The following is a 15,167-nucleotide window of genomic DNA, read 5'->3' on the forward strand; positions in this document are numbered from 1 at the left end:
AAACCAAAATGGGCTCTCTCTAGCCACTTACATTCCATTAAATACCCAAAGAACATGAAATTAAATGAAATGCATTTTAAAGCACTTTCTGTTTTGCCAAACTTCACTGGAAGTATTGAAATGGGGAAAACTGCTTTGCCACAGTTAGCTTCTGCTTTTTCCCCCCTCATTCAAACTAGTTTTAGTTTTGCTTTTATAACAAACCACTCATGAATTGCTCATGCATATAAAGTTCCTCAGATTTCACCATTAACAACAATCTATATAATTTTAAAGGAGGGTCCTCATGCAGTTTATGATGGCCAGATGATATCCTGTCCCAAACAGGAAAATATTATTTATATTTTCCAGTTTGAAAAAAAAAATACATTTAAATATGCATAAGAACATATATCTGTGCAAAATACTACATGGTTTAATTTTCAGCAGACGTAAAAAGGAAATGAGCCAAGACGACTCTGCTCCATTGATTTTATCAACTAGAGCTCTCAACTGATGGTAATTTTGTTTTAAATAAAGTTACTTCAAATTAAACTCCCCATGCATAAAGAAACTATTGACAAGACTGATTTATATGCACATTAGAGCCTTTCAGTGTTGATGTCAGCTGAGAAACTTAAACATTACTTTACAAATATCCAGTGAAATGCTCTGGAAAGAAGCTGGACACCAACCAGCTGGAATATGGCTTTTTAGAGATCACTCTGCAGCCATCTAACAGCCAGGTCACAGTCCCCAGCATCACTCCAACAGCTTCAGCTTTACACCATGGGCTGGCACCTGCCTGGAGAAACACCCACAGTCACCACAGAGGCACAAATAACCACTGGGCACTTCAACACTGTTTTCAGCTAGGACAGAATGAGAGCATTTAAGATGAAAACATGAGTAACTACACCTGACCTGTAAGAGTTAAAAAATTATGACAAAGGTCTGCTTTGGATTTCCTACAGTAGTATGGCAGCGTTTTCCCTGGTTATTAGACTTCACTTGTTCCTGTGCTGCAACCCATCCCTAAACCATCTCATTTTAACACTGACAATTGCAGCACTGAAGGCTTCAAGGAAAAACAAAATTCCTTTAGTCAGAGCAGAGCACAAACTGGGGGAAAGCCGTAGCCAGGACCCTGAGGGCCCTGCGAAGGCTTCTAACTTCATCCACTCCTGGGGTGGCTGAGATGGCAACAGCACTCCCAGAGCTACAGCCTGCCCAGCTTTGGCCCCACTATTAAAACATCTATGGCTTCTAAGCCACCACAGAACACATGAAACAAAAGCCTATAAGAGAAAGCATGGCAGACAGGTGATGAAACTCGGGTGCTGCTGCCCACTGAGCAGGGACACACAGCGCTCAACAGCTGAGCTCCAGCTCCTCAGACCCAGAAACCCAGATGCTCTTCATGTCTCGACGACAAGTAGACCAAAAAACAAACCAAAACACACACACTCAAAAAAAAAAAAAAAAAAAAAAAAGCCACACCAAAACAAAACAAAAACCGAAAACCAAACCCAAACAAAAAACCTTAAATAACTTCCTCGTCTCAAACGCGGCCCAGAGCTTGCAGCACCAACACCGCTGCAGCCGCGGCCTCCCCACCTCGGCGTCGCGCCAGGGAGCGGCGGGGCCCTCCGGCCAAACCGCCCGCCAAGGTACGCGGCGCTGGCGCCCGGCCAGCCCAGGGCTCCGCGGGCTGCGGCGGAGGCGAAGGCTGAGGCGTTTCCACACGCAGCGGCCTCGAACGTGAGAGGGGACGCCAAAAAACGGGGAGGGGAAGGGACCGCGCCGGGCAGCGAAGTGACAGAGCACCGCCAACCACCGCCTCCCGCCCGGGTGGGACGGCAGCACCGCCACCTCCATCAGCGCCTCCTCAGCACCTCCGGGGCGGGGCAGCAGGTGAGCGCGCGGCCCGCAGCTGCGCCCCGTGGGCGGAGCGAGCGCGGGGAGGCCGGGCCGGGCCGTGGCGGCGGAGGGGACCCGGTCGCTCCCTCCCTCAGTCGCTTACTCAGTCGCTTTCTCGGGACAGCGCCCGAAACTCGGTGGTGGCCGCGGTCCCCGACGGCTCCCTGGACGCGGGTGAGTGCCGGTACCTGCCCCTGCTGCAGAGGCTCCCTCCGCTCGGCAGTTCCTGCCCCGCCTGGCCCGGGGTGAATGAGGAAGCGAGACGGGCTACGGCTCCCTCTGGCCCGGACGGCTTCCGTGGGGCTCCCGGCGGGGACACGGGCGCCCGGTTCGACCGCCAGCGGGCTCAGCCCGCCGCTCCGGAGTTTGTCCCGGCGTATGGGATGTGAGGGGAGGGCGAGCGGGCCAGGCAGCGCCTCCCGGCGGGGCTGCCTCCGGGCCCGGGGCGCCGGCTGCCGCGGGGCTTCCTCCTCAGCCGCGCCTCCATGTTGGGCTCCGCGCCCCGGGCCGGGGGCTGCGGCGGGGGCCGGCCCGGCCGCGGGGTTCGTCTGCCGAAACCTCCCGTCGGGGAGCTCGGGGCTGCTCGGGATGGGGCCGGCTTGGTCGGTCCGCGGGGAAGCGCGACCGTGAGCAGGGAAGGTGTGCGAGCCGCGGCCGGAGGGCCGGGCAGGCACCGCGGGGGCGTTGGCGGGGGTAGAGGGCTGTGCCCCATGTGAGGAGGGAACGAGATCCGTGTGGTGCTTGACAGAGGCACGGAGTTTCCTTGTAGCAGAAATACCAAGTTTGATGAAACTAACTTTTGTTTTTACCCAGCCGCCTTGATCCTCTGTTTCTGTCTCCATCATGATAGAGTTTGTAGCAGATAAAATGCACGGTGTTTTGAACGGTCGAGTTTCCAGCTGAATTACGAGAAACAATAAGACATGAAGGAGCAGGAATGCCTGTTGCTTTTGTGAACATGCCAGGCGTGCATCTCTTAAAAACCAGTTTTCAGTTCATCGCTATAAAATTCCTTGTTTGCATTAGAGTATGAAGTATTAAAATAATTGAATTATGGCATTCCGTGGTTACGTCTGACCTCTGTTTATTCGTGGGCTCTGACTATTGCACCACTTCACTTCTAGATTATTTAAGTAGTGCAGAGCAGAGTGTTTATCTGGACCTTGGAGCTCTTGCAGGAGGTTTGAGTGCAACAATGTTGCCCCATGTCCCATCTCTTGACAGTTGTGTTTCCGAGGTCAGAACTGAATATGCAGACAAGACAGGTGTGGGATAGTCGGTTCTCATGCTAGATCTTTTCCTAGTTCTAGAGACTTGTTTAAAGCCAGAGTTAAAACGTTTAACATCTCTACAAATAGTCTTTGTCAAAGTCCTGGATACACTTGTGTGTTTAGTTTCTTTTAAAGCTTTTATTGTCCTTGGCCTCATACCGTCATGAGTCTAGTATCAGTGTAATAAGCCAGCAAACAACCTCGTTGGTTTCCTATCTATCAAATAGTCATGCGGCATTGTACCGATCAAGTAGGAAGCTGTAACCAAATATAACCAATGCAGCTTTCTGAATAAGAGACTATGAAGTGCTTCTTAAGTGGTTAAGCAATAATTCATAAACGTCGTTTCAAAAAACTGTATATGCAGTATTTCCTGTTCATTTTAGTTCCTGAAAATTGCTGTCATAAGAAATTAGATATCTGTCTTTGGACTGATAGATTTCAGTCACCACAAGACACTGCTATGGGAACCTGCAAATACTGAGGAAAAAAGGGAACAAGGCTGAAAAACAGAGATTTAGATCATTTGTTTTTAAAATTTCTCACCCTCACCTTGGGTTTCACAGTAAATTGCAGGTATGTGCTTTAGTTAAAGAAATTATTAAATGCTGGTATTTCCCATTTCCTTGATCCACATAGTTTTATTGAAAGTTCTCTCTTTGTAAAATTTAATATAGCAAACTTCTAAGGAAGTATGATTATCAGAATGAAGTACATAACTGTTGAAGCTTTGATAATTTAAACAGTGAAATATATAACAAAGTATTTCTCTAGGCATTATTTGTATGGTTGTGTGAAATGCTAAACATAAGAAAATCTAGAGATAGCATACAAGAATTAAGAGTTAGCAGTACTTTGAAATTTTCATGCTACGAAGGAATTGCTGCCACTCAGTGGCTGATGCAAAAGTATAGAAAATGATACTCTGTTACACAGCTATGATGTGTGTATGTTTTATGAGTATGTAAAGTAATTCATTTCAGTGTATGTGTGTGAGATAATTGATCAGGAAGGTGCTCATACTGTTCTGACCAGAGACGAGCTCATTCTCAAACTTCTTCCATTTTGCATTTCATTCATTATAACCTGTCTTTTTATTAGGCATAATTATACAGTAGGGTCTAAATTTTCTTATTGAATGGAATGATGAAAAAGTGTTATGTAATAAATTTGAATTTTTTTTTTACCGCGGAGCATAGTTGAAAAGGTACTCTGTAAACGAATTATTTTTAATTTAGAAACTATTTCTAAACTAGAAAACTTTCGAAATTTTGTAGCTAATTTTGTTAAATAGAAATCTTTAGAAGACTCTTTCAAAGGAAACTTGGCTGTTTGATGCTATATAGATCACAGAAATAACCATAAAGCCTGGAAAGTGGACATCTTTTATTAAAATAACTGATGTCCTGGGACAAGTATAGAAGCTTTCAGTCCTCTGAGTTTATTTGGTTGTCTAAAACCCACAGACATTACAATTAAAAGTTCCTGTCAAATTGAATGCTTCAGGGCCTGATAGTTTAAATTAACCGTTCTTACTGGTGTCTGTTCGAAGGACGTCCCTGTCACTCTGTCTGTGCAGAGGAGCAAATCCTGTGCCCTGGGGATGTGTTTTCCATCTGTAGCTGGGGCTCAGCTCCGGCTACTGCTCCCAAAAAGTGGAACCCTGTCACCACCTCTGGCTCCACAGCTGCACCAGGGCTGGAGGTGGGACTGTAGCACCTGTGCATGTATCAAAATTTGCTTTGGTCCAGCTAATCCACAGTGAAGCTGCGGTGGCACAAGCCTCAGTGTGGACTGTACAGTATAAATACTTGACAGGTGTTCTCCAGCACTGAGGTATGTGCCTGTATTGGGTTCATTGACACAGGTATTGAAATTCACTAAAGGTAACTCAGGCATGTCTTTTTGTGCTGCAGTACAAATATGTTGTGTATCCGTAGTCCACCATCCCACAAATTACATTTATGAAGTATAAACTTACTTAAAAAGGATGGAGGAAAAAATGGATGGGCTAGGGATTGAAATATTTGTTGCAGGTGAGTCAGAGCTGAATGTGAAAGATGACAAGAAGGGATATACCAGTGGAGTCTGAGGGCTGGCTGGCTTCATTATGAACCAAATTCCTCTATTAATCATCCGCTGATGAGAAAGGTAATGTGATTTTTACTCAGGAATTATCTTTGCATTAATGCAGCTTCTCCATCCTGGTTATCAGGTTCTGTCCAAAAGTTGCGTAAAAACCACCAAAACAGTTTGTGTTTCAGTAGTTTTAAATTTTTTTCCTTGCTCCGTGACAAAACTTGTCATCTTTATTTGAATCTTCCTTTACCTGCATAATCTGAGTGCAGAATTTGGTTCTACAGAGCTTTTTGTGGAGCCAAAGGATGAGCAGGAATAGGGAAAGGAGGATAACTGCTTGTGCCCATTCAGAGCTATTTGGGTAGCACATTAAATGTAATCATTCCCCATCCTCTTGGCTGTGCTTTGCAAAGATGCAATTAACAGAGATGAGGCTGGGAGAGCTCTTTACAGCCTTGGTAAAATAACGCTGAAATGGTTTGTGTTACGTTTTCATTTAAAAGGCAGTTACTTCTACATTTAAGAGAGTTTTTTCTTAAGGAGGCATTACCTCACTAAGCCAGAGCTATTCCATTAGCTTTTTATGACATTTGAGTAATTTTGCAAAGTCTGCTCTGTAGGAAGCAGTGGGCTGCCTCTGCTGCCTTTGTGGCTTGGAACTGCTCCTGTCACCACAGACACCAGGAAAGGTGAGAAATGAGAGATCTGGCACAAGAAAGCTGGGGGCATCGCAAACTGTCCTTGGTGAGAGTGGTGCAAGTTTTCTCATTTTCTAATGAAAATTTATGCAAGTGGAACATTATGTCTACCTTTCAGTGACAGAAAGGTGTCCAGACATCCCTGAAGCTATGTTTTGGACCTATTAAATTAGCTGTTGCTCTTTTCTGATTGATGATCGATTTGACAGTTCCTGCAGATGGGAGTCATGCAGCACAGATGCGTATCAATAGCTGCAAGTCAAAGAGGCAGGCCATAAAATCAATTCTTTAAAAATATTTCTCAAGCTAAGAAAGCGCATAGAACCACAGAATACTTTTGATGGTATCCTCTTACTGAAATTAACGTGCTTCCTGGTAATTTCTTTATTGAGTGTAATGCTCTATCTGGAAAAGTTTACTTAAGGATATTTAAGCACAGTGGTATTCATATAATAATAAACATCGTCTGTAAAGTCTGGGAGTGACCATCACAGATAACTTCATGGAACTGATGCACATTAAGAATTTAACCCTTGTATGATACTTGCCTGACAGCTAAGGGAAGAGAGTTTCATCAGCCAGGTCTTGGCTGGTTGTAGTGTAACCAGGCGGTTTCACTTTCACCCATTGGTGGTGAGAGCGGGACCGGGATTGCTGCCGGGAGAGCGGATAGTGGTCAAGGGGTCATTGCCGTGGGTGTTGGATGTGTCTATGGCAAGGAGACCCTGCTAAAACCAGCTCTTCCCAGCAGCTTAGTCAAGCTGCCCCTTTTCTCTGAAGAGGTGCATGGGGGCCAAAGGCCTTTCCACCTCACTGGGCTTAGACGAATTGTCAGTTTAGTATCCTGTTTCTCATCCCCTGGCTGTCTGAAAACCTCTAAAATGGATGTACATTTGTGCATGAGTGGTTTTGATTTGCATTATGTTTAGTCTTTTGCAGCCTCATAAATTATTTAAGTATTTATAGACTCGGTTTAATCCTGGCTACCCGCTATAAATACAGCGTATCTTGAAACATACGCAGTAAATCTAAACTTCAGCCCCAGATTTGTTCCCCACCCTTGAGCTATGAAGTTATGCATGCTATTGATTTGGAGCTGAAAGCCTAGACCTGTGTTGGTTCAGCCTAGTTGTTTGTTGTCTGACAACCTTGTAATGATGAGATGTCAGAGAGAAAATTGCATGCTTTTTTAGCGTTCAAGTGTCAAGTTACTTTCTGGGTGTTTCAAATTCTTTTTTTTCCCCATCAACACCTATTTATTAGAGATGTAATAAAATCCTTGTTTGTACATTTCATTCTTTATCATATTCTCTGTTTTCTTGAGAAAGTGCAGTATAAGTTTTTTCTACCTAAGGAACTCATGAAATCTGAGTGTTTAGTCAGTACTGCTTTGTTTCCTTGTCATACCAATTATATCTAATTTACATCAGTGCATTGAATGTATCAATATTCAATATTAGGCACAGCTTAAGGGAAGAAGGATTTTTGGTTGTGATACCAGGCTTGTCTTTGTGATAGTAAAGCTTTTTTTTTTTTTAAACTTGGAGCCAGATGGTTAGATTAAACATGTAGATAGATACTTGAAAAGATGATCACAAATGTGTAGCAGCCAAACTCAAGGTTAAGCTTGGCTTCTGCGGACTGATTTTCCTGGGAAATTCCCCAGTGAGTACAAGTGTAGTGTATGTAGCTGTTCCTAACACTCTGATGGCTGAACAGTGCTTTTCTAAGAAGAGACTATATTTGATTCTTGTTTGAACAAAAGAGGAATCTTCTATTTCTGTCATAAAAGAAACAGTCCCTTCTTTTCAAAAAGCTCTCTGTGTAAAAAATTGGTAGGAATTTAGAATTGGTCCAGCCAGTTGCAAGTAGGGCCCATTATATGCTCTTAAAGGAAAATTAAGGTAAATAGACATAGAGCAATAACTTTGAAAGACTGTCATGTTTGAAATATGACACTGACTGACCTGTATGTTTTATCTCAAGATTTTTATGGTATGTTTTGTAATGCCTATGGGTGGATGCATTTTGCTGGCATGACTGTAACCAAAACGAGTGTGTTTTTACCTTACTGATTTTATTTGTGCCTGTTGAGCTGGGGAAAATACTTCAGTTGCTGAAGAACACGGTTGTGTATCAGAATATTTTACTGGAAAATACTTGGGAAAGTAAGATTTACTCTTGCTTATTAAAAAAATAAATATATATATATATATCTTTTTTCATGTTTATTCCTGTAAGAGCACAGATGGCTTCTTTCATCAAGTAGGTGCTGCTGGGATCTTTTGTTTTGATAACAAACTCTCTTCTTTTTATAGATTAAATTAAAAACTAAGATTGGAAACTATCAGTCATACAAGTATGTCTGCATGTGAAGGAATAAATTTGATTATAGATGCTATTGGTGGATATCAGTATTGCAACATTATTGGTAAATGGGGTTTTTTGAAAGAAACGTTTTTTTTTGGATAGACGAGTTCTTGCACTCCCTGAGCAATGATGATTGTATTTCTTCCCACCCGGTGTGCTGCTCCGTTACTGCTGCGTTTGTGCTGAGCTGTGAATTCTGAACTCCTGGTCAACAGGAGTTTAGCTGTTTCCTTATGTGTCTTGGCCGATGACTATGGCCTTCACTGAACCTCAAATATTCTTACTAATGACTTGGGGATGATGATTGCCAAATACCAGAGCAGATTTGTCTGTCAGGAAATCATGCAAGCTCTCTCGCATTGTATTTGCTTCTGTTCCTCAATAACTAACAGGAGCTGAATGATTTCTGTTTTGACAAGTTTGTCTAAGCAGCAGCATCCCATGGGCAAGAGCTTCTTAATATGGACCTAAACTCTTCCAGGTAACGTAAGAGCTAAAATGTGTCCAGTTTTGCTTTGATCTGAAAGCAGTGAGCCATCGGCTCTTGAACACATTTTCTCGCGTTCTCTCAGCTAAAAAGAAGACTTCAGCATCTGCAGTTACCTTGTTCCTTCAAACCTAGATCAAGGGCTAGGGGAGGACAGATAAAATTGGGGGTCAGTAGACAGCACTTGTGTCCTGCCTAGAAAAAATCCTGTTGGGATACCAGAGAGCAGGAAGATACAGCTCAAAGCAGTATTGCAATTTTGGCAGGTATCCTGGCCCTGACCTGGCCCTGTTGAAAGCAGCATCTCTTGTGTGACTGAAGTTCTTCCACTGTGGGACTCCCCACCTTTACAACAGCAGAAGAGAAATGTCGTGAAGAAGTATTGCCAGTTTTTTTTCCTGGTGGGTTTTTGTTTTTGTTTTTTTCTACAGATATTTTTGAAGAAAAGTGTGATTTGGACCAAAGGATTTACAGGTCTGTTAATCCCCACAGAGCTTGTATTAGCTTCTTAGGGCTTTTTTGCCTTCCTGTGCTTTCCTTAGACACTTAAAGTGAGGGAATCTGCAATCAGTTTATACCCCTCAGCTCATCCATAATTGCAGAGTAGCTATTCTGTTGGCAAAACTTGCTCCATCGCATATGCACTTGAGAATATCTTGAATACGGAAGGTTCTCTGAAATTTAATTCTCCCCGTTTATTTGGTCTCATTTTGATAGAGGTAGTTTTTTTCTCCGGCAAGTCAGGGTGGATCTGTATCATTCAGGTTTGCTTGCCCAATGGTCTGGGCTGTGATTGCTGACTTTCCTGGCTGAGCCATTGCAGCCTCAGTGCAGGTTCACCAGAATTGCGTGTCTGGGGGACAGTCTGTTCCAGATAAGGGTGAGTCTTGTTGCATTTGTGCAACCTGCTGTTACACTGCTGTCATGGCAAGTGATACGCATGCTTTTGTGTCCAAATACCTCATATTACAGAATCACGGAATGGTTGGCGTCAGAATTGACCTCTGGAGATCATCCAGTCCAACCCATCTGCTAAAGCAGGTTCACCTAGAGTAGATTGCACAGGAATGTGTCCAGGTGGGTTTTGAATGTATCCAGAGGAGACTCCACAACCTCTCTGGGCAGCCTGTTCCAGGGCTCTGGCACCCTCGAAGTTTCTCCTCATGTTTAGGTGGAACTTCCTATGCTTCAGTCTGTGCCTGTTGCCCCTCATTCTGTCATTGGACACCACTGATAGCAGTCTGGTCCCATCCTAGATGCTATCCTAGATACTCTTGATGAAAGTATATGTTTATTTTGTCTAAAGTTAGAGCAATTTTCATCTAAGTGGATGATAATGCTCAGTTGCAGCCCGTACTGTTTTTTTCAGCAAGCATTTCCACATTGCTCTATTACTGAAAAGATTTAAGTTACTGAATCTGCACCACAGACACCCCGTGTGTCCACAGAAGGGAACAGGGGGGTTGCTGATGAGGGACAGCTGGAATGCCCAAGCTGCTGTTTTGGCCAGGACGTTGGTGCATTGCTGTTGTAAGGCAAGAGCAAGTGGAGGAGAGCAGCAATATGAGCACAGACACAGAGCGGGAGAGCAGCAGGAGCAGCGATGAGAACTGCCGGGCTACGCGATGCACCACGTTTGTCAGAGGGCAGCTGCCAGCCCCATTACTCTCACTTCGTGCTCGTGGACTCTGACTCCTCTCCAAAACTTCGGCAATAAAACCCAAACATCCACAGGCCGGCGCTGGGGCAGGGAGAAGTGGAGCTCTGGCTCGTTGCTGTGTTTTGTCCTCTGTTTCAGTTTAACTTGAAAGCTTGTGTACTTCTAGTAGTGCCACTAAGATTTTCAAGGCAATCCCAGAGCTTTAATGAAATCTGTACCAGTATCTGTCAGATTGGTTTTCTGACCCATTTAGGACATTGCACTTTGGAATTAATGTTGCTTTCATTTTCCAGTGGGTGGCAGTTGAAGCAAAGAGAAATGTTTATTTGCTTGGAAGTTTATATAGGTATGTATTTAAGGAATGGGAAGAGAAGCCAAAACAGGCCAGCCTTTTATTGTCTCTCATTATGCTGAGTTTTTTTCTTACTGTGTGTCCTATCTGGAGAAAAGTACAAATCAAAAGACCTCTTGTGACCAAAATCCGCTTTTAGTTTCAATCTCCTCTACTTTTTGTGTATTGTTCTGTTCCTTGTTTCCTTATTCTCTTACTGGTTAATAACTGTGACCCCAATCTCTCTGTCACTAGAGCTTTGCATTGTGTAAGCCTAATTTCAAAACCTTGAAGCAGGGACCTGCTAATTTCTTGCAGCAATATGTGCATTTAGTGCATATATTTGCACATTTGTGCATTTAGTGAATATATAATTATAAATAAAACATAAATGAAGTACATATTTATGGGAATACAGATACATCTTTTTATGTATAAATGACTGCATTTCTAAATAGGCTAAATCTATTTCTTTTAATTGTAAGAAGTATGTGTATCAGTGCTGAAACCAAAAGTCAGGCTGACAATTCTTCCTGGATCTTGGAGCATAATTTGACATACTTTAAGAACAACAAAATATTACTGTTGTGTTGTTTGTTTTTTTCTTTCTAAGCTGCTGAAACACTGACAGGGCTTTTCCTGCATTTCCCAGTGCTTTACATTGTGGGTAAATGCTTAATGCTGCATAAAAAGCTGGAGAAGTCTTTAATGATCTTTTTTTTTTCATAGGGATGAACTAGCAGTTCATCTTCTAGAATATGCAATTATAACTAACTTGCCAATTAATCCCCATTGCTTCCTGAAGAAAATCAGGTCTTATGTAGGTATTTAATGTAGCTAGGCCAAAATATATTTAGTTAAATTGGATAACATTATAATAAATGCATTTCAGCAGCTTTGCCATGTTCAAATTGAGTCAACTTATCATAGCTAAGCCTTGTCAGTTCTTACACTGATGCAGTTAAATACAAACGTTTATGCAAATGCAATCGTTCTAAATGCCTTTAAACTGATTTGTCACTTGTATGGATACAAGTTCTGCTGCTGCTTTCAGAGCAAAGTTCAACTTGATTGATAGGTGAAAGTTGTAAAATTATTTAGGACTCTACAGGGAAAAATACCCAGGAAGAAACCTGTCTGTCCCTTCTGTCCATAAGAAATAGATGATGAGAAATTAATTATCAGAGCAGCAACGAGCTGAGCTTCATCTGGTGGATAACAAAACTGATTTTACTTATCAGCAGTGCTCTTTGGCTGTAATGACCTAAAATGGAAATCTTTTTATAATCTAAAAATACTCTGAAAGCTATGCCATAGCATGCATTCACTTTTGTCAAAGGGACACAGTCAAATAGAAAATGTATCTTTTTTTTTTCTTCTGTTTTTGTTACAAGACTTGATAATAACTTCAGCGGTGACTGTGATGTAAGTCAGTTAGTAGAAAAAAAGATTATTTTCCGTTCCTTAAATTTAACTATCAATTACTGGATTGTCGTTTGCTGGAAAAAAATTGCTGTACACCTCTACAGACAGTAAGGAAAAGGCTCTAAATTATTTTAAACCCTTTTGATACACACACACATAGTGATGGTACACTTGAATTCTTGAGGATTTTTTGCTTTATTGAAGATTTATCCCACTGACAAACAGATCTTATTTGGGGGGCCTATGGAAAGATTTTTGCATCATTTCTATTCTAGATAAAAATACTATCTACTTGTACTATGGTTTGGGTCTTTTTTTTTTTACCACTTGGTGCTGCTTTCCAGTGAGTAAGCTGATCCTAATACTAAGAAGATTTTTGAGGGAGTCTCTCAACAGAGGGATGTTTTCTTTGTTTGCTTTACACAGACCATGAGAGTTCCACAGCTCTGTTTTGAATTAACAGCTCTCCAAGCTCGGCTGTTCACTTAACACTTCTCAGACACTGTGGTGAGACAGTACTACGAGCATTCAAATACTTCAAAGGAAAAGACAGCCATATCTAGCATTTTATCTTCTTAAAAGCACAAAAAAGGATGCCAGATTTATGTAACTGAAAATGTTTGCTGTTTGCAAGGTGTCCCAGTCAGACCCAGGTGGAAGAATGTATCCTTGTTCTGCTGCATTTAGTTTTGCTTTAGTTACTAAGAGCACCCTGCTGCCTAATAAGAGTTAAAGGCAACTTAAAACCATGCCTATTTGTGTCTCTGTGCTTTTGGTATTATTCCTGTGATTCTTTAGCTCTTACTTGGAGTTCTAGTGGATGAGGTTGCAGCCAGTAAATGAAGAAGAGCGTATTTATGATCTTCTGATCAGGTTCTTACTTTTGGAAGTACACATAATACCTCTACTGAATTGCTTACTCCCAAAGTAACTTATTAGGAAATTTGCAAAGCTACAAAAAGTATATACTTTGTAGTACATCAGTTTTTATACTTCCTGAGTCTTTTAAAGCCTGTGTATAAACACCACAGCAAGGCTCTATCTACCATCTGTGCTCAATGCATGAAGCAATGGAGGGAAGCAGGGGAAAATGATTGGAGCTGGATGTGGGACTCTGAAGAGATGTGACAGCAAGGGTACTTGTGTACTGGGTAGCAGAATTGTTCTGTCACTGCTTGACCCCTTAATGTGTCATGTAGCTTGGGTAAATTGCTTGCTTGTTCCTTGCCCAGAAGAACATGGGTAATGCATTATGTTTTCTTTAGTTGTTTGCTTGTTTTCCCTGTTGCAATAGCTTGAGCGTGAGTGCCTGGCTGGGGGACTCTGCTGGGGGCTGTCACCTTCCACGCTTCACTGCCAGCCCCATCTCATGCAGGGCAAGCGCTGAGCCATCCGGGTTCCTTCCCTTTGCTCAAATCTAGCATTGTAGGACTGACCACACTGAGCTCACCGTGTGTGCTGCAAAGCGACACCCACTCCCAGCCTTGGGCGGCCTGAGCCCTTCTCTGCTGGAAACTGGAGAAACTCCCCTGTAATTGACAGTGTACAATGCTGCATCAGGGCTGGAACAAAGATGAGGTAAATGTTTCTGCCAACATCCTGGGGGAAAGCAAATAGTCTGGAGACTTTGTGGGTTTTCGTGTGCATTCTTTAGAGTTTAATGATGTATTATAAAGTTTCTGAGGTTTTTTTTTTTTTCCCTTGACGTTAGATTTTACATTAAGAATTCACATATTTTGTCCCCCTGCAGGTTGTTAATAAGATGGGGAGAAAATGAGCGGAGTAACTGAGAGAGGGTTTTGTCATCTCAGAAAATAAGCTGGAAAAGCTTTTTTGGGTCATTTAATCTTTCCACAGATTCAAGTTAGACTCTCGCTCAGTATTGCTTAGAGCCGTGTTCTGATGCTGACTATCTGGGAGCAATTGCATAAAACCAGAATAGCAACGTCGGATCATCCTCGTGTTTACCTGAGATCAGGGTTGGCTGAGCTTGCAGATCTTCCCAATCAGCTAAACAGAATTTTGCTTTTTGAATCTTCTAAGTGCTTGATCTGACAAACTGCAAGAAGGGGGTATTCTAGTTACCAGTGAGCAGAACCCTTTCCCTTTGGAGAAGGAACACGGTAATGGGGAGGGTGGAAGCTACAGACAGCCCCTGTTGCATGTTTGGTGCAGCCACAAGTTGTAGATCGAATTAGATGTAAGCCTGTCCTCTTCAGCCTCTGAGGCTTTACATGGAATGCAACAACTTCAGTTCATTTGTGTGTTGGAGTTGTCTAAGTTCTGAATTGGCTTTTTGTAGCACAACACTCATGCTCTGGGCAGGCTCTGTGTCTTCAGATGCTGCTAACTACTAAAAAAAGATTTTTTCTAAGTAAGCTTTGACTTTGAAATAATTTTTAAGATGTTTGGTTGGGTGTTCCAGCTGAGCAAATCGAAAAGTTGCATTCTTTATCGGTCAGCAGAAAGTGCCGAACTGGTAGCCATGATGTGGCCAGCACGTTACTTAAGGGATCTCTCAGCAGCATAAGGGCCTTGCAGCTGCCCCCAGGAGAGGTGTCAAGGGGCTCGAGACAGGATTGCAGATAAACCTCATCCTTTTACTTACAGCCAGTGCTAACAGTGCTAGAATTAACCCAGCAGGGAAAGCAGAGTACTGTTTTACTCCACAGCCCAACCAAAAGCCAGAAACCTCTGTACCTCACTCTGCCTGGAGCCTTTTCCTGTTGCAGAGACAACCACGTTTATCTGTTGCTGTTAGACTTTGGTTTGCCTCCACGTACTCAGATACTGTACAGCCCAGCATATCAGGAAGGAATTAGATAGTGACTTGAGTTACTTGGGCTCACCAGACTTTGAGCAATATTTGAGTAAAAACAGATTGAAAACAGTTAAACCAGTTTTTCTGTTGCTGTAGATGTGCTTGCAAAAATCTAAATACAGACAT

General features: G+C 42.7%; 1 protein-coding gene across 7 annotated transcripts in view; it reads left to right on the top strand.

The window, feature by feature from the left end:
* Positions 1–1,628: 1,628 nt before the first annotated feature.
* The window catches only part of PRKCD (protein kinase C delta), a 64,587-nt gene continuing 51,048 nt past the window's right edge, over positions 1,629–15,167 (top strand). For 2 of the 7 annotated variants that reach the window (XM_082059651.1, XM_082059658.1), the window contains exon 1: positions 1,919–2,073. The gene's annotated coding sequence lies outside the window, so the exon portion shown is untranslated. Of the gene's footprint in view, positions 1,650–1,736; positions 1,894–1,918; positions 2,074–5,241; positions 5,322–9,070; positions 9,206–15,167 lie in introns of those variants that run through there. The other 5 variants (XM_082059652.1, XM_082059653.1, XM_082059657.1 and 2 more) reach the window with 5 other exon arrangements.

The sequence above is a fragment of the Streptopelia decaocto genome (genome assembly GCF_964273445.1).
Source record: "Streptopelia decaocto genome assembly, chromosome: 8".
Classification (NCBI taxonomy): domain Eukaryota; kingdom Metazoa; phylum Chordata; class Aves; order Columbiformes; family Columbidae; genus Streptopelia; species Streptopelia decaocto.